We start from the raw sequence: 18305 nt of genomic DNA, 5'->3' as shown, positions 1-18305 counted from the left end.
AAAAATCATCACTACATTTATGGGAAAGAGATTTATTGTCTCTTATGGGAATAACTTTAAGTTCTAATGCTCAAGTCATGATGATTAATTTGGGGTATATTCCAGAGAAAGAGTTAGGAAAAAAATCAACAAGGCATTGTTTTCCCATTGGCTATACTGGTCTTGGCAACAAACAAACCAAAAAAGTTTTAGTGGAGTGATTGAGAAGTCTCCCTAACTCAGAACAGCTGAGCCCATTACTTGGCTTTCATATAAGCTGGTCTGGGTTAATCAGTGGCCCCTCTCCCGGGAGAAACTTGTGATTACTAAAGAATTAATTGAGGAATAAATGAATACTGGTCATATTGAGCCTTCATGAAGTCCTTGGAATACATCTATATTTACTATTAAGAAAAAAATGTGATACATGGAGATTGTTTATTTTTTTAATCTTATTTATTTTTTATAATTTTTTATTCAGCTCATACTTCCACAATGCTGTTTGTCAACAAAGAAAATCAAGACAGGAACTCACACAGGGCAGGAACTTGGAGGCAGGAGCTGATGCAGAGGCCTTGGAAGGTGCTTACTGGATTGCCTCCCCTGGCTTGCTCAGCTTGCTTTCTTATAGAACTCAAGACTACCAGCCCAGGAATGGCACCATCTACAATGGGCCCTCCCACCCTTGATCACTAATTAAGAAAATGCCTTATAATTGGATCTCATGGAGGCATTTCCTCAAAAGAGGCTCCTTCTTCTGTGATAACTCCAGCTTGTGTCAAGTTGATACACAAAACCAATCCAGCATAGGTTAGTTCTAATATTTGACTTTCAGGGTGCACAGAACACTTCACTATTATCTGAGGCATTTAAAAAAATGGAGGTATGTATTATCATAAATGGAGTTGGGTGGTTGTGAAATCTAGTAATCACTATATAATATCATTTAGTTAATATTAGTATCAGCTTAGATTTTCATGAGATAATTGTGATAAGTATTAAAATTAAAAGGAATCAGGAGAAGAGAAGGGGCAAAGACTCTATATGGACTCAATATTGTTAGTGTTTAAAAAACAAAATTTATATGAACTAAATGAAGTTTTTCTGGGTGATGGAACAGAAAACCTTAACCTATGTTGTTTCCGGAGGTTAAGAACAGAGTGAACATGTTGAATGCATGTGACAAGGCTATGCAGAACATAGACCACTATATGACAATGGAGAATCTGGTACAATAGCGTGAATAAAAACAGCCCCATGGACTCACAGGGCATTAGAAGAGATACGGTCTTGTTGGAGGAGGCCAGTTGCTAGGGGTGGGCTTTGAGGTTTCAGAAGCTAAGGCAGCTCTTTTCCTGCTGCCTCTGGATGAAGATATAGAACTCTCAGCTCCTTCTACAGCACCATATCTGCCTGCATGCTGCCGTGCTTCTTGCCATGACAGTATTGGACTATAAGCCTCTGAACTATAAGCCAGTCCTAGTTAAATGGTTTTCTTTGTAGGAGTTGTCATGGCTTTGGTGTCTCTTCACTCCAATAAAACCCCGCTGCTCTTAGTACAGAGATTGTTAAATAACTATGTAAGCTATGGGATCCTCACATCCTGGCCTCCCCCATTCTTCTATGGTCCCTTAAAATTGCCATATTATAGTTTTATGTCAGCTACGCCAGCATAGCTAACTGAGTTCCTTGGATCAGCGGAGGGCTGAGGGCGAGAGAAAGAAAGACAAGGAGTCATCTGGTAAAGAACCAAATACTATATTTTCAACTGCATAGCTTCCTTTCATACTCCCCCACAAAACAGGAACACAAACAGGAATAGGAATAAAAACAGGAACAAAAACAGGAACAAGGAGATACACTTGGCAGCCTATCACCTAAGTTTGGATTTCTCTTCAAGCAGTCTTTTTGGGGAAATGCATAGAGACAGGGGAGCTGGCACAACAGCACAGGTGCAGAGGATGGTGACTCACAGGTTTAGATTTAAAAGTTATTTTTTTAACCACTTCTTTATATTGTCCAGATCAAATTAGATTTGCTTTTTTCTGTTCCTTCCATAAATCATTGTAAGTGAAGGTGCAGCAAAGCTATGGAATCAGACCAGTCTACAGGTAGAAAGAAATGTTTATTAGGGGAACGACTGCCTGGTGCCAACAAAAGCCTTGCAGGTTTAGTTAGGACAGTGGTGGGAGGAGGAATGGAAGTCAGAACAGCCTGGAGGCTGATGTGCTGCAGGCTCTTTGGGTTAATCAGGAACCAGATGTCCTTTCCTGTGGTGCTTGACCACTCTGGAGTAAGAGAGGAAGTGGCTTTCCTGGCAAAAAGAAACCGCCAAAGGAGATTCTGAGAAATGCCATTGATTCAGGAAGTCCTTCTGTTTACCGGGTCAAAGACCTGCCCAGATTAGGCCTAGGCTGTTGTTTTAGGACATCAGCAGTAGCTGCTCTACTTTTAGAGCTTGCTACAGACCTAACAGTCAGGAGCCTGTGGGATGATACCACTGGACGGTTTGCCACAAGGAGTGAAAAAATAGCTGTATGCTGTGTCATTGTTTGTGGCTCAGTGTGTTAAATTTGCTTATTCTCAAGCTATTCTACATTATAGGGATGGCCTATTATTAGCCACATCAGAAGAGGCTTGTCTCACATCTGCATCTTCCTGTTTACAGCTTTGCCTTGGAAGGATAACTTACAAACTGCTCCTGAAAAGGTTCTGCTCCTTATAATTACTTAGGTACTACAGTGGAGTATCACATTATTAAACCTCAAAACTGAAGTTCAGTTTACTCAATTACAACCTTTAAATGGTTTCCAAAAGCTTTTGGGAGATGTGCATTGGCTACGACTTTTTTAAAAGTTAAGTACTAAACAACTGATCCTATTGTTTGATATTTTAAAGGAAATCCTAGCTAGTTGTCTCCTAGAGAGTTATTCTAGCACTGAATAACTATTTTCTATCTAATGAGTTAGTTCATTCTCTTTCTGTGACTTCTTGGATTTGCCCTAAAATAACCTTTTTTATTCCTTTAAAAGATTCCATAAGGATAGTTACTGACAGGAGCTCTAATGGACAAGAGTAGTAGAGCAGTTTCCTCCAGGATTGAACCGTTACATCCCTTAGAGAATCTCCTTACACTGGAAGTTAAAAAACTCAGAATAACTTTTTGGAAGTCCCTGAAACTGAACAGATTCACCAGGCTCCTTCCCAAGAGTAAACTAACCGAGCTGCAAAAACCGAAAGGAGAAGGAGAAACCAGCGGAGATACCTGGAAGAGGTTTAGACAAACTGGATGACTTAGAAGGGCCAGTCTTTATCATGTTGAGCTACCTCAGGCTGTGCAGTATGCTCCAGGTTACCCAGCTTTTGTGAGATGTCACCTGTGCTGGGGTGTGGCTTTAGTGATGCAGTTGTCTTTGAGTTTCCAAATTTCTGCTCTTGTAAGTAACCTTTCATGCATACTCTGGTACACAACCCTAATGTCACACACCCATAGAGTGGCATTATGTTCAAAATATTCCCAAACTGTAGTTTTAATCCACCGGGAAAACCCAGAAACAGGGATGAGGAATGGATTGAATAAAGTGTTAGCATTTGGGAAAAGATTTACTTGAGGTTTTTGGGGAGCTGCTGGCCATTGTCCGATTATATCGAGGCCAAATTGGGACCAAGGCCAAACTGAACAAGTGTGGCCAGTTTGAGGTCTCCTAAATGGAGCTATTTTAGATTAGCTCATAGACAGGGTAAATGTGTGTCCTTTGGCAGAGACAGGAACTCATGGCAGGTGTGGATCCAAAGTGAAAAAAATGGGTCAGATCCAGCTTCTCAGAGGCATCTTCAGGTTTCAGATTAACCAATGAAAATAGGATAGGTGTCCCCATTCTTGTATTTCTCAGAGTCCAGAGACAAGAAGCTTGGGACCTTCTACTGAGCACTCTGAAGACTGAGTTGGGGACCCTGAGAGACCTAACTAAGCAGGGTGCCTCATTGTTAGGGCCTGTGAGTAACCTTGTCTTGCCATTTTGGGTATGTAGGATTCATAGTCTAGTGAGATGGAGAAAGGGCTCCCATCTGGCTGTCAAACTGTTACAGTGAAAGAGAGGGAAAAAGAGTAGGGAAGGATGGAGATGGAGATCAAAAGAAACTGCTGCTTGAGAGACAGATGGCCCTGTCTGGCCTACTTGTGACCTGAGGCTGTCAAGTGTATGAGGGTAAGGGAGGTCTGTCTTTGTAGAGGCTCGGGTTGCTAGTAGACCTTGGATGCCCTTCCTGGGTTTTGGTATAAAAATGTTAGATTTCTGAGGCAGCAAAAGAGACAAAGGGCTAAGAGACTGACCTTCACCTGATAGGACTCTGTATATTAGTGCACACAGGGAGGGTGGGGTGGCTGGGGTGGAGAGCAGCCTCCTATTGGAAAGTGAGGGTGTGTCAAGGGAAAAACCTGGCTTCCACCCTTATGGGGCAGGCTGAGGGAGTTAAAAATTAAGAAATTGTTGTAACCATAGGGGTCTACATGTCTCTCCTGCAATGTCTCCTTCAAATTCCTTGTTCAAGACAAGACAGCCTATCCTTTCTGTGCCAATCAATGAAGCTGGTCGCGGTCCTCTGTAATTTCATATAATCACCCAGGAGCATGTTAAAAATCATCTTGAAGATGTATGGTCACAATAGTACTTTGGGCCTACATTACATTAAGAGCTTTAATCTATACTCCTACTACAAAGGTCAGTCTGTGCCAGTGCCTTGTATTCCTAAGCAGAAGCCTTTCAAAGGGAAATCAGAAAAGGGCGGGGCACCTAGAACCCCTGCAGTTGGGAGGTAGAGGCAGGAAGATGGAAGCTCAACACTGCTTGTTCTGTTTAGAATTACTCCACCTTCCCGGGGAGTAACCACTCCAAGCACTTAGAGATTAATAAGAAAAAACTTGTCACGCTTGTGTATGACTGCTATGAACAGAAATCCTTGACACTTTATATAGTTTTATAGCCCCAGGTTACACTTTGATCCATTAAACATGTTTCATAGAGTAAAATCCCAAGGTTTGGTCGTTTGGACAAGTAGGGACATTGACAGTATAAAACATTGTTATAGTTTTCTAGAGACAGAGCAGGGCAGCTTTTCGCAGGACAACCAGGGTTGTCCTGCCCACCTGGCAGAATCATGGTCTTCCTGATAAGAGGTGCAGGACTTAATTAGGACTGGCCAGCCAGAGTTGTCTTCTTCAAACTGCCTGTCAGGGAGGCATGCTTTGTAGCAAAACTTTACTTTTGTGCAACTTAATGTTTTCTAAGCAAGTTTATTGATAAACATATAACATCAGTTTCTTCTGTTTCCTCTTTCAGACACACATTTCCCATACTTCCCACCAAGAGTAGAAATGGTCATAAGGCATTTCATGTTGGAAGTGTGATGGAATGTAGCCTGATAGAATAGTAGATCAAAGAACATTTTAGCTTGAAGCTAGTCTGTCTCATAGAGACACTCAAGGCAGGAACATATACAGGCTCCGATAGAGAGGAGGTGAAACTCTGAGGGCCTGCATGAAGGAGAATTTTTAACTAAAATTGAATAAGAAGCACTTTGAAAATTAATCTGCAAGATAGGTCAGGTTATTATTTACAAGGCAAAGAATAAGAATTTAGTCTGTGTTTGGCTCAGGAAACAAAGCAAGCTGTCCATTTAAACCACAATCTCGGGGTGGGGGGCATTTTTAAGACATTTAGGATGTCTTTATTTGCTGTTGTTTTCCAAGGTCACCTCAGATCATGGTCAGTATTGTTAGTATGTGCTCTGACTAATGTGTATGAATGACTATGAAACACACTTGGTATTATGTTAGTTTAGTATAGACTTACTGGCATATATCAGCAATTCATAGTGATATGTGTTGTTCACACTGAAGACTGCAGAATTCCTGATCCGATTGGAATTGCTTGTTCCCTGGCGAAGTCATCATCATCTGCTGATGCAAGTGTCTTAACAGATCACAAGATGCTAGTTTGAAAAGTACATCAGAACACAGAGAAACCCTGTATTGAAAAACAAACAAACAAACAAAAAAAGAAAATAAAAAAAGAAAAGTACATCAGTGCAGGTCCTTGCATTACACATGCTTTAATTCCAGCTCTTTGGGAGGTAGTGGCAGAAGGATGAGGGCTTCAAGGCCATCTCAGCTACATAGTGAATTCTAGGCCAGCATGGGCTACAGGAGACACTGCCTCAAAAATGAAAGCAAACCCAAAAGTCAACTGACCATCCAATCAAAACAATTGGCAAGAAGGCTTACAAGTGAGATTGTTCTGGTAAGGTTTGCCCTGTGAAATCTCCCACATCCACAGTTTTTTTTTTTTTCCACACTTAACTAAATGAAATGTAAATATCACATTGTCTTAAAGATAGATTCCAAAGTTTTACTTTATGGGTATCAACTCAGAGAAGGGTCTATGTTTGTTTTTGCCTCCTAAAAATGTATCAGATCTGGAGTATGTATATGTTGTTTATTAAAATAAAGGACCTATATGCATATTAATTATATATTTTAAGAACTATTTAAATATATATAATAATATAGTAAGTATAGTAGCCCAAGAACAACTCATGCATTGATTTAAACAACACCTGGTTAATGTTTACAGGAGAATGTTACATAGCAATCTTAGTAACAGACAGAAGATGAAGGCTCAACGGATTAGTGATAGAAAGGGACATGATAAGGATTTCAGTTGCGGAGAGGAAGACCAGATATTCTGAACATCTTCCTGAAGCAAAACACCTACCTAAAGACCAGGGAAACTTACTTCACATATAAACCCATCCTTGCCTGCTTAAAAAACAAGTACATAACAACAGAGAAATCCTTGAAACTCCACAGAACAACACAGACTTAAGACCTAAATCAGGATAACGAATATCCCAACTAGGAATTTCTGGGTAAGTGCCATGATAAGATTTGAGATTTAAGAGTTAATTTTTGGCTACTGGAGAAAAGAGTTCCAGGTTCTTTTACACAACGAAGATGCCTAGACTCGGACAAAATGTAAAATCATGAGCATAGTAATAATTTTTTAAAAAGTGCCCAGCAAAGTCTGTTTGTTTATAAAACTGGCAGAGGACCGAGGAAGAAACTGGATCCAAATATTACAGCGGGGTTTCAAGAGACCTGGAATTAAAATTATTCAGCCTCGCAGCGCCACCTAGTGCTTTACAAAGGCAAATCGCCTTCCAAGAATATCAACCATGTATCTAAGTTCAGTTGGCAACCTTTTATTGTTGTTGTCAAAGAGAAAAACAGACAGCTCGGAGCATCCATTGGTCATCAAACAGAAATCTCCGCACACTTCCACAGACAAGCAAACAATTTCAGAGACTGAAATTCTCGGAAGCTATAAACTAACGACTTATTAGGGGTTTAAGAAAATACAAAAGGGAAAATAAAGCAAGGAGCAAGGGGTGGTCAAGTATATTTGAATAGGAGCAAGCAGAAATGATCCACCAATAACGTGCACCTATTCATGGAGCTGGAGAAGGCAGAGACTGGCAGAGTGTGTAAAAGGCCTGTTTCAGAGGCTGGTGAGAGCTCTTCAAGCAAAGGAGATTGCTGCCAAGCCCTGCTCCTAGATTGAGTCCCATCTCTGGGACCTACATGATATTAGGAAAGTTTGTTCCGTGGGATTCGCAACTAGTTTCCCGGTTTGGATAAATAACAGATAGAAGTACAGAGAAAGGAGGAGGAGAAAGAGAAGCAGGAAGAGAAGGGGGAAGAGGAGGAGGAGGAGGATGAGGATGAGGAGGAGGAGGAGGAGGAAAGGATAAGAATTTTAAAAGGCGGGGTGGGGGGGGGCGATAAAAAGCTTCATCAGTTCCTGTCAGGATGTGAGGGCAAATGTGAAGTAGGAAATCCCATCGACTGGGGTGTATTTTAGGCCTTCTAATGTCCCCTGGGTCTTCCCATTTTCATTTTCTTTCCTTACCTTTCCTTTCCTTCTTTGTGCCAGAGTCAGCCTACATCAAAGGAGGAAGGCCACTCCAGAAGCCCTTTACTGGCTTTCTATCTTCGTTCTAATGGGCCCTTACTCTGATCACCAAATGAATACACAAAATAAAACAAAATATGCAAAAAAGATGATTTCTCAAAAATCATCATGTTCTAGTGTGTAATTTTAAAAAGTTTTCCATAGTACTGTCTTCTGGTTTTGCACTTTGCTTGTGCTCAGGGTTTCTTATTGATTTTTGGAACAGGATGTCAGTACATAGCCCAGGCTGGACTTGAACAACCTGTCTACCTAGCTCAACCTCCTAAGTGCTGAGATGACAGGCATGTGGCACAATGCTTTGTGTCTTGTGACTTATTAAAGCTCCTTTCTGGTAGTTAGTTTCCTCTCTTAATTTCTCTCTCTCTCTCTCTCTCTCTCTCTCTCTCTCTCTCTCTCTCTCTCTCACACACACACACACACACACACACACACACACGAACCTTTCTCAAAGGACAAGGTTTTGACTTGTAGACAATTCCCATTTTTTAAAAAATAATTAATTCCTGTTCTTTTAAAATTTATGTGTAGATGGGCTAGGCTTGGTGATAAAGACCAGTAAACCAAGCTACTTACAAGCTGGAGCAGGAGGATTATAAGGTCAAGATTTATAATCTACAGAGTGAGTTCAAGGCCAGTCTGGGAGACTTAGTGAGACCTTGTCTCAAGATTAAAAAGAAGGGAGTGTAGGAAAATAGCTCAGCGGGAGTACATTTGTCTAGCATGTCTGAGACCCTGGGTTCAATCCCCAGTACTAGAAAATAAATTAACTAATATAATAAGATTTATTTCTCCCTTGTTTCATTTTACTCTCATTGGCTTCTTTACTATACTGTATACTGTATACTGATGGTATTGCTCTTTAATTAGATTGTGGGAAAACCACAGTGTGTATGAAACTAATTCCTTACTATCTATTGTACTATTTTTCTAAAGCCAAGATTGAATTATTCAAGTTATGCATTGTGTGCTTCAAAAAATTATTCTCTGTATCATATCTTGTCTGTTGTGTTTACATCTTCTTTAATCCTATATGTAGTTTGTTACCTGTTATATGAATATGAAGTTCTAAGTGTAGTATGGTGAAAGGTTACCCCATATTTGGTTATTAATGATAGCAGATAAGAATATATAAACAAGTTGGTTTAACAAGACCTCAACTGAATTCATAGGTATGAGAGTATACATGAGAAATTAACTATCTGAAAAGGAAACAGGGAAGTCATTCTTGCATTTACAGCAATGTGAAGATTTTAGTTTCCAGAATAAGCATTCTAGATAGATGCGAAGCACACTGAAGACTTTTAAATTGGATTACACAAGATCCATTTACACATTTAGGTATAGTTTGTTATGTTTATATTGTGATGACTATGATAACATGTCTATACCTTCCTAAACAACCTAGAGAGTCAATATTGTGTTAAACTTTAATGGATGTTTACTACAGAGTCTAAACAGTAAAATTGCTGCAGATGAACCAAATTGGTTAAGACTGTAATTAAAAAAAAAAGAAGGAATGAAGGAAAAAGAAGGAAGAGGAGGAGGAGGAGGAGGAGGAGGAGGAGGAGGAGGAGGAAGAAGAAGAAGAAGAAGAAGAAGAAGAAGAAGAAGAAGAAGAAGAAGAAGGTAAAAGAAAGGGGCCTCCCAGTAGTCTCACCTGGGAAGCAGGTGGGAGAGGTGGCTGGATTCCCAGTTGAGAATTCCTCATCATCTTTCCCTGCCCCTTCTGCTATGGAGTTCATACAGTCTCATCACTGAAGACCTAGTTATGACCGTTGCTGTTTACTTTGTTATCATGACTTCTGGGCCAAGATTACCTGTGTTCCACAATGGATGGGATGGCCATGCTTATACTCTGAGGAAATAGGTGAACTACAACTCCCCTGATGGGGATGGGGCAGTTGATTGAGTGTTGCCCTACTCCATAGGGTGAGCAACACCTGCCCATCATGGATGCTGGTGGGTGCCTTCGGGGGGTGGGGGCAGTGGAAATTCCACTATCTTGTGAGAAGCAAGTCTTACTTTAGAAACAGTTACACTCACTAATTTAGTATGTTTGTGGGCAACTGTCAGCTGTTCATTCTCTCTTTCCACTGTGTGGGTCCTAGGATCTGAACTTCAGTAGTCAGGCTTGATGGGAAAACACCTTTATCTGCTGAGTCATTTTGCCTGCCCAAATTGTTTTGTTATTGTTGTTTGTTTGTTTTGACCTGCTCTTTGGATTAGTTCCTTAGGGTTAGCAACTGATGCTGTCTTCAGTGTAATGATTACAACAAGGACTCAGAACTAATCAGGTTGGATCAACATGTTCTCTGCCGCTTATTCTCTATAGGATATTGGAAAATAAACAAGCACGAAGCAGATCCAGAATGTTGTCTGCTATGCACCCTCATGCCTACATTATGTATTTTGGATCCTATGCACTTTTGCCTTTGTGTGTCCCTTCATCTATTAAAAATAATAGTGGTATCAGAATTAAAGGAAGATGAGTACATCTATTAGAATATTTTCTTTGACCTAAAATTTTCATTTTTTCTTCTTATTTTTAAATTAATTTTTTTTACATTCATGGATATTTTGCCTGTTTGCATGTACATGTACCATGTATGTGCCCGCTGATCACAAAAGCCAGAACAAGCATCATATCCTCTGCAACTAGAGGTACAGATAGTTGTGAACCACTATATAGGTTCTGGGGACAGAACCTAGGTCCTCTGCAAGAGTAATAGGTGCTTTTGATCTCTGAGTCATCCCCCTATCATGTTCCCTTTTATTTTACAAGAAATTATAATACTTTTGTGAATGTTAAAAAGTTTTGTAAGCCTTCATGACTAACTGATAAGGGCCCTTGTTCCTGTCAGGCAGTACTGGCTCGGCATTTTGTGTAAAACCATGGCTTTCAGGCCATGCTTTATGCTGGTGATTCCATTTTGAGTGAAAACACAGAGACTGGATGACTGCATCTTGTTGGATTTGTAAAGAAATGAATAGCACCATCTGTCCAGCAGCACCCAGGAGGGACAGACTAAGAATCAGCTTATTCCCAAGAGTCAACAGCTTTTATCCACAAACCTAACACAGTAGGGCACACATAAGTACATGGAAATACTAAACCACATCAGAAAAATCAGGCCTTGGGATTTATTTAACACAACAGACCTACAATAAATGCACATGGACCCCACATGAAGGGGACAGCTAATACTGTGAGGGTGACAGCTGACACCAACCTGCCACCTTCATATGGGCACTGCACATTCTATATTATAAGAATACATTTGTACTTCATTCTACAGCAAGGGAAGGCCATGAACATATGGCAAGTGGCTTGTTTGTTCCATGTTCCACTTCAATCTAGCTGTCATCAAAATGACTGGGTCAGCAGGATTGTAGATCTCAGGGCCTTGGTATGTGTGAACTTTCCTCTCTTCTTTCTACAGCAAAAGGAGACAAGGAAGAAAGCACCAAAACTATTAAACTCAGAGTCAGCAATTACCACCTGACAAGAGGGGCAAGGGTAAGGTTCAAAATGATTGACTGGCTTTGCTTCTTTTCCCTAAACAACCTACGGGGTAACCATAAGGTATAACCTACTGTCTTCTCAAACTGCTAGTCCTCTGAACAAAACCCAGCAAAGAGATTAAAGCCCTAGTTTTTGCCCATATTGTAGGCTGCATAGCACAGACCCTTAAGGGGTAGTGTGTGTAATTTGAAAGTTAATATCAAAGGAACCTGTTGGTTCTATGAATAGCCAGCTATGAAAGGAAATCAGGAATTCTTGGCAAATTGTAGTAAATTCACAACCAATATAGCTTGTGAATTTGATTTTCAATAACTTTCAAAAGTATGGAAATGCATACTGTATTCATCTATTTCATCAAGTTTTCTGACAGAGTGTGCTTACAACAACACACATGATAAAGTTTTGAAAATGATCATTGAAGTGGGAAATAATTCTCTCTCTCTCTCTCCCCCCCCCCCCCACCGTCCCTTCCTCTCTCCCTCTTCTCTCTCTCTCTGTGTTCTGGGTCACTTTTTTTCAACTTGTCACAAGCTAAGGGGTTTTAGGAAGAGGAAACCTCAATTGAGAAAATGTCTGCATGAGATTGGCCTGTAGACAAGTCTATCAGGGTATTTTCTTGATTAATTGATATGGGAAAGCCCAGCCAACTGTGGGCAATGCTACCCCTGGGCAGGTGGTCTTGGGTTGAATAAAAAACAAACAAACAAACAAACAAACAAAAATTCCCAACCAACCAAAAAAAAAAAAATCATGCAAGCCTGAAGGGCAAACCAGTGAGCAACCAATAAGCAGTATTCATTCATGGCTTTTGAATTATTTCCCACCTCCAGATTCCTTCCCTGCTTGAGTTCCTCCCCACACTTCCCTCAGCAATTGACCTGGAAATGTGAGCTGAAATAAAACCTTTTCTCCATCGGTTGGTTTTGGTTATTGTGTTTTATCACTATAGAAACTCAAACTATGACAGTATTTTATCACAGCAATAGAGAAACTAACTAAGACAGAAATTGGTACCAGGAGTGGAGTATTGCTATGAGAGACCTACTATGTTGTTTTTGGAAGGATTTTGGAAGCATTTAGTATTTGGAGCTAGAAGAGCTTAATCACCTGTGTTTCATCGCATCAATAACAAGACAGGCTAACTAGGACAGGCTGAAAACACCAGCTGTGGTTAATCAAGTCCAGCATCATTGGGATGAAATGCTCTGCAAAGTATTTTCTCAGGGTTAGTACACAGAGCCTATGGTCCATGGGTAGGAGTGTGCTGAGACTGCATCTCAAGGTGACTGCTCAGTTTGGTGATGCATAAGAATCTTCCATGCTGTGCTTGTTTTGGTAGTGTAGATACTGCAGCATTAAAGGAGCCCTGGAGAACAGCTGAAGGTTGGCACTGTGAGAGGCCCCTGCAAAGCTACTGGTGAAGGTGCAGCCTCAATTGTAATGATAATCCCAGCATATTGGAGATGACAGGACTGTGGAATGATGACCAAGGACAGCACAGCAGCAGTTGTGAAGCCTGGGCCTTGGAGAGAAGCTAGGTTTGTGGTGGAGGGAAGAGCCAGAGACCTAGGACTTATCAAGTCCTGTGCATCCCAGAAGATAATGAGTGAGTTCCAGACATTGAAAGCTGAACTTTATACACTGTTGCAGTTTGGCTTTGCTTTGATTTGATTTTAACTGTTCCTGGTTATTCACTCTTGGAATGGCAATTATATAACAACGTTAAGGGACTTTGGGAGTTTTAAGGACTTGGGGCACTCTTAAAAGTGAATTATATTTTATATTATAAAATAAAAAGACTTAGGTGATGAGGTTATGGTTTGGGGTGTTTTGTTTTGAGAGGGAGAGTGTTACTGTTTACCCCTGGATAGTCTGGAACTCACAGCAATCCTTATGCTTTAGCGGAGGTCAAATCAAGATATCTGTTTACCTCTGCCTCCCAAGAGTTAAGTGTGCAACACCATGCCTGGGTAGTTTTATCTTTATTTTTATTACCTTTAAAATGTGTGTGTGTGTGTGTGCGTGTGTGCGCATGCACGTGCGTGTGTGCATGTATGTATGTATATTTGTTTGTTTATATGTAATTGCTATGTAGATATTTATACCTGGATAAGGTTCTGGTTTTTAAAATGATGTATTTACATATTTAGTTGGTGAGCAGTGAATTGTTATGGTGGATTTTAGCATCACTTTGTCACAAATTAGAATTATGAGTAGAAGGCCTCAACTGAAGAACCATTCTCACAGTGCTGATTGATTTAGGAAGGGCCACCCTGACTGCTAGTATCCCAGGGAAGAAGGGGATGGGAGAAGGAAGATGACTCGTCTCTGCTGCTCATCTGATGCCCATCTATGCCTGTTGCTGTTGCTGCTTCCTTCAGTGATTGAACCATTGCTTCTAGTCTTCTGTCCCAGTGTAAGGACCAGTAGCTCTCCAGAGACCTTCCAGATTTTCAGTACCAGGCTGTGACTGCTCAGGCAGTGGACTGAGCAACTACTGGGTTGTCAGCCTCTCAGCAAAAGACAGTTAGTTACCAGAACCTACTTAGACTGCTGAGGCAGAGGCACAACTTTTTTTTAAGCTACATTTTACTTTTGTGTAACGTGACATTTTCTAAGCAAGTTTACTGGTAAATCCTTTATAATATGAGTTTATTACTTTCATTTCCTCCTCTACATTAAATGTATAAACAAAGATCCTTGGGTTATGGGGTGTGTTTTCAGCCACTGGAGAGTAGACAAAACTTTTCATGGAGTAAAAACACCACACATCTACTCAGCATTGTACCCCATTACAGATGGTTGTGAGCGACCATGTGGTTGCTGGCAATTGAGGTCAGGACCTCTGGAAGAGCAGTCTTAATCCCTGAGACATCTCTCCAGCCCTTGTCTAATCTCTTTAATTTGTAATCTGAAAGGATTTCTCTATCTTTATTTTAAGTCAGTGGAATGAAAAATATAAAAGGTGGCTAATATTCCCTAACGAGCAGCTAAGCAACCACCACTAATTTCAGAGATTTTTGAGTTATCTCATTCCTTAAAAAAAGACCATAAGCAGATCAGTTCAAACCATTCATACAATTAAACCATTTTAACAATGTATCTTTGTCCTCTAGCCCAGTTGCCATAGACAATGTGCATATTTTAAATTCATTAACTATGGCATCCTACAAATGCGTTAGTCTGTATGTATGGAAGGGCTTTAACTGTTAAAAAGACAGGAAAAAAAAAAGACATCCCTATACCTGTAGCTTGGTTCTACAGTCTTGGTGATGGCAAATGGGGATCAGTCAATCCACATTAGTACTAACTGTCATGAATGTGACATGTCTCATCTGATCAGAAGCTATCCTAGGGATGGAGACATTTTAACTAGTCAACAACTCAAAACTCAAGGGTTAGAGAGTCTGTGATAGTGGGATAAAAACATGGCAGCAGGAAGAGCTGAGAGTTACAAATTGGTTCACAAGTGAGGCAGAGCAAGCTAACAGGACATGGTGGGAGAGTTTTGAAACTCAAAGTCTACCTCCAGTGACATAACTCCTCCAACAAGGCCATACCTCCCATTACTTCCCAAACAGTTGCACCACCTGCGGACCAAATCTGAGTCTATGGAGGGTGCTCTCGTCCAAACAATCATACCTTTGAAGACTGTCTTGTTTCCCAGTGACCCTGAACTGCTCTGGTCAGTCTACTGGTATCACTTGTGGTGGAAACATTGATGATGCTGTCTCTGGACAGAAAGAAATAGAAGTTCAGCAGTGTAAGCACTCACTCCAGTGCATGAGTTTGAGACCTAGGAACCAGTTTCATAGTCAAGGTCCTGTGGTTTTCCTGGGATGTTAATATGTATCAATATGTATCTATTCTTTCATTCACTAGGTTATTTTATTGGGAGACTTCCCTCACACAGGTGGGTGAGAGTGACAGGATGGTGAACCAATTCAAGTCATTTTAGTATCCTTCATGCATTTCTCAGTCTGGTAAAGATTTCTTTACATTCTAGTTTCCCAGAGAAGATCAGGAGGCCCTTTTCATTCTGTTAGATGGAGACAGGCCAGAGCGACATGACTGAACTGAGATTGTTGTCTATGTCAGTACAGGTCAAGGGTTTGTTCTGGATCTGCTGTTCCATCTCTTGGCCTGTTGGTAAGTTTCCTGGCTACCCACATATCGAAGCATAACCTTTCCTCACTGCTTTGACTTGTATGGCCCAACTACAGTGATTTGAGTCTGACCTGGGCTGTGAACTACCCGTCCAGCTGAGTGAAGGTGTTGCTATGTATCTCAATGTATAAGAGATATATGTCTCCATGGAAATATGTGCTCCTTTCCACGAGGAACATTAGTGAGACATCAGAGTTCTCAGGCAAAGTATACCATGGATTCTTGGTTATAGCATTCACTTCTACCTCAAGCATTTGTACTTTCTTCAGAAGAGCATATGGTGTTGTCTTATATCATTGCTCAGAGACGACAATGTGCTTGAAAGCATCTTCCATTCTGCATTGTGTCTTGACTGATTTTAGTGTGTGTTATTTTGTAATGCTCTATAACTTTGCATACACAGCTATTTATTCATTCATTTCTTTATTTGACATAAGATCTTGCTATGTACTTACTATGTAGTCTAAGCTTTCCTTGAACTAACTTTTGATGTACTTCAATGTGACCGTGAGTTCCTGATTCCCCTACCCCCACCTCTCAAATGTAGAAATCATAGGTACATTGCTTTGTATTTCTACAGGACTAAATCTTCTGTTTTTTCTCTTTTTCTAATTCTTAATTTGTTATCTTATGTTTTCAATATTATACTTAAAATTTTGTCAATTACTAATCTTACACTTTACATATTTAATTAAACTGGTTTTAACTTTGGGTCTAGCTTTATTTTATTTTCTTGCTTTGATTTCCTTGGATATCTTGGTTCTCCCTATGCAGACCAGGACTGGCCTTAAACTTACATTGATTTGTCTGCCACTGCCTCCCAAGTGCTGGAGTTAAAGGTATGCACCACTTTGTGCCTAACTTTAAAACCTATTATTATTATTATTATTATCATCCAAAGCTTTTTTATTAACAGGATTCAGGGTTAGTTTTTGTAGCCTCTGTTGGCCCTTTGGCCTCTGGCACGCTCGAATTTCTGGCCTTTGGAACGGACATAGGGTTTGGTGTGGTTGTGTGCGATTCCTGGGGCCTTCCAGGTATACTGTCAGTATACCTCTCGACCCTTCCGAGACGGGAAACACAGTGCCTTGGCCCTTGGGAGACTCCAGAGCCAGCTGGTCAAAGGTGAAGATCTTATCCCCAGCCTTGAGGTGCGACTTCCAGTCCCCTGCTCTTCTGTAGTGCACACACCTTCAGCCTGGGCACTTCCAGAATCCGCACATCATCTGTGACCGTCCCCACAACCACAGCGGTCTTGTTCTCCCGGCCAGGAAGCTTCATCTTTCAGATCATTCTGGACAGGGACAGAGGTGGCCGGTTAGTGCGGCTCATAAATAACCTTTTCGGCACAACGCGATTGAAAGTGGAGTTGGTTCCTCTGGGCAGAAACCTGTTCAGCTTGACTAGCAGCTGCAGGTAGATGTCCTGGCTCCTGGGCTCCTTGTGCCGAAACTTTCGATCCTGTTTGTGGCGAATGTCAACACCCATGATCGCACCTCCTGCTCGTCCAGGTTCAGAAAGACCTTATTAATTTGTTAATCCAGATTATTTTCTTTTCATATTACATGATACAGTATTGAGATGTATTTGTCTTATAAGTATGCATCTTCTAGCTTTAATTCCCATGTATTTCTTAAGCACAAACTGGCCAAATATGTTAGACAATACAAACAGTCAGTGTTCACAGATTTGTTTTATAGCTTGCAGTTTCTCAAACGAATTAATTCAAATTGTTTTGTTTTTACTAGTCAGAGCAGGCAAGCTGATCTCTGTGTAAAGAGTAGATTTGCCGGCATCCATTGCTCCATTTATGCAATGCTGGGAGTCAGACTCAAGGCTTCATGCATGCTAGGCCAGTATGCTAGAAGCTGAGCTACAACTTCAGCGACAAAATGTTGTTCATTCCACTCTTCCGCTTTCTGTATCTCATTCATTAGATAGTAACATCTGCCTTTTCCCTCCATTCCTTCCTTCCTTCCTTTCTTCCTTCCTTCCTTCCTTCCTCTCTTCCTTCCTCCCTTGCTTCCTCCCTTCCTCCCTCCCTCCCTCCCTGCTTCACTCCCTCCCTCTCTCCCTTCTTTTCTTTTAAAGATTGTGTTTTACTGTGTAGACCTGGTTGGCCTAGAACTCACAGAGCTCCACCAGCCTCTACCTCCCCAGTGCTAGAATAAAGGCAAGAATCACCTTGCCTGGCCTCTTCCCCCCCCACCCTCCCATGCTCCCTCCTCTGTTTCTTTTCCTGAGACAAGAACACATACTATGTAGACCAGGCTGTTCAGGATTATCATCAGCAATCTTCTTGTTTCAGCCTTCCATACTGGAATTCCTTGTTTTGAGGATGGTCAATGAGGTTTCTAAAGAGCCCTGTGTGGCAAATGCGAAGCTCTTTGGAACATTCAAGTATTTCAAGGCTCTTGGATGATCACAGTCATGCTTCCTTCCATCTACTTCAATCTCAGGAAAGATTCCTTTAGTTTAAGCTCCCACTTAACTTTTGACTCTGAGACAATAAATGATAGCTACTCATTGATTTAAGTATGCCTGTTCAGGCTTGCTTTCTTTCTTTCTTTCTTTCTTTCTTTCTTTCTTTCTTTCTTTCTTTCTTT

The 18305-nt window shown here is 40.9% G+C and overlaps 1 protein-coding gene and 1 pseudogene across 1 annotated transcript in view; both read right to left on the bottom strand.

Annotated features, from left to right (window-relative positions):
- LOC114628299 (histone H3) overlaps window positions 1-18305 on the bottom strand; it is a 132596-nt gene that overhangs the window by 7587 nt on the left and 106704 nt on the right. The window lies entirely within an intron of this gene.
- On the bottom strand, window positions 16625-17187 carry LOC114628293 (annotated as a pseudogene).

Source organism: Grammomys surdaster, unplaced genomic scaffold (assembly GCF_004785775.1).
Source record: "Grammomys surdaster isolate TR1022 unplaced genomic scaffold, NIH_TR_1.0 267, whole genome shotgun sequence".
Classification (NCBI taxonomy): Eukaryota; Metazoa; Chordata; class Mammalia; order Rodentia; family Muridae; genus Grammomys; species Grammomys surdaster.
The sequence above is the reverse complement of the archived record's forward strand: the minus strand, read 5'-3'. Positions and strand labels throughout refer to the sequence as shown.